This window comes from Rhipicephalus microplus, chromosome 9 (genome assembly GCF_043290135.1).
Source record: "Rhipicephalus microplus isolate Deutch F79 chromosome 9, USDA_Rmic, whole genome shotgun sequence".
NCBI classification, from domain to species: domain Eukaryota; kingdom Metazoa; phylum Arthropoda; class Arachnida; order Ixodida; family Ixodidae; genus Rhipicephalus; species Rhipicephalus microplus.
Genome location: NC_134708.1, coordinates 34519841 through 34521735, shown reverse-complemented (window position 1 = coordinate 34521735; position 1895 = coordinate 34519841).

Genomic DNA, 1895 nt, shown 5'->3' with positions numbered 1-1895 from the left:
CGCTTGTTTTGCTTTCTTCGCATTTCCGTCATAGTTACTACAAATAACATCAACTAAACTTTTTTTTGCTCTTCTCGTCTTCAAGTTTTAACTAATGATTCGCTTAACAAATAAGGCACCAAATCCTTAAAATTCCTCTTCTTTCGTTACACTCTAATTCAGCTCTTGCTTACAGGGCTAGATATAGGTGGGACACCGTACACTTTCTCACTTGTTTCCGGGATATAGCCAGCATTATGCAGTACCAGATTAAAAGTGTAGGCTTAGGTAAACCATACGTAACACAGTGCGGACCAGAGATCGGCAACCTTTTGAGGCTGAAGCGAGGTTCCGGGAAGCTGCATCGCAGGAGCCGGACACCGATTCGGGGGAGAATGGGGAAGGGTGGTGACATTTCCAGATTATAGACAAAGATATTCGGCTAATTGACTATAAGTGTTATCTGTAATCAATTTGCGAGAATAACATTGAATACTTGACAAACCGGGCCTCCTTAATGAACTCAATAAGGGAATTATGAGTAATGATATGTCGCTATTTAGCATAGTGTGAAGACGGGGACAATGCCAACTGGAAGCGATCTTTCTTGCTCACTCACCAACCCATTTGAGGACAAAACTCTCGCATCGGCCATCACATTCCTACGAAATGGTAAGCGCAGACGACAGTGCTCTGAAGTCATACCGGGGGCCACCTAATACGGTACCGCTGACCGCAGGTTGCCAACTCTCAACGTAGAAGTTCTCACGTTAATTAATCTGATATGCAGCCATGGGTAAACTGTGGTACGCTGCTTATAATATAACGTGTGTGACTGAATGTTTTAGTGGAAGAATGTTTTGTTTCTGTTTTTTAAGTCGGCATTTCCTTTGGCATGCACAGAATAACCCGGTGAGTACCTCGGATCTCAGTACTCTCGACACAATTATTGAGCACCTTGTAGAGTCCTATCTCTACAAGATGGCCCTAGTCGAGCAGTGAAGTCTTCCGTTTATGCCGAGGATATTTCTGTGTTTGATATAGTCAAAGGCGCTCATTACCTTCACAATATCTTACAATCCTAATTAAAGTGGCCCTGCAGCACTTTTAGAGCATGGTCAGAAAACACTGCCGGTCCGTAGCCGAGGCTCACGGACACATGTAAGCCAATGTTGTAGCGCAGCATGCTGCCTGTAATTGAAAATAAATTCTACAGTCATTGGCTAATTTTAGCATAGTGTGCTCGGTCGCTACTGGGGACTCCATGGGAGGGTGGGGCTTGTCCACGCCTGCACGTGTTATCACAGATCCCACGTACAATGGAAATCATTGTCATGCCGAGCACTAGGAGAGAAATGATGACTGACAAAGCAAAAAGCAGAGCAAAAGAGGCGAGAGTGATCTGTGTGAGGAGGAAGTCAGTCTGCCATCTCCCATGTTTCCTCTATCTTCACACCTTTAGCACGCACTTGCCCCAATTTTTTCGATGAGCAGCAATGCGTATGCACGACTGCCATGAAAGAAGACTGCCAATCAGGCTAGTTGGTTAAAGTGCATATTAAAAGGGTTTGCAGGTCAAGCACGGAAGTGCAGCAGGAAAGACTTAACAACGAGAAACCGAAACATGTCATCCCTCATTTCATTACTTTTCTCGCCGTTACGCCTTTCCTTCAGCACTTCCGTACTTCCGCTGTAAATGCTTTCAATGTGCAGTAAATTAACTGGCCAGAAAACCTTGCAGCACATGGAGTGATGCTATTGTTCCTTGGCATCATGATGACGTCGAAGGGCTCTTGAGTTTTCTCGTGATTTCTGTCGCCATATGGTAAAAAAATACACTTGGAGGACGCTCGAGCTCCGCTTTCAGTAGAGGGTGAAAGCGAAATCTGTACCAGTACACATCGTCTCAAACTGTT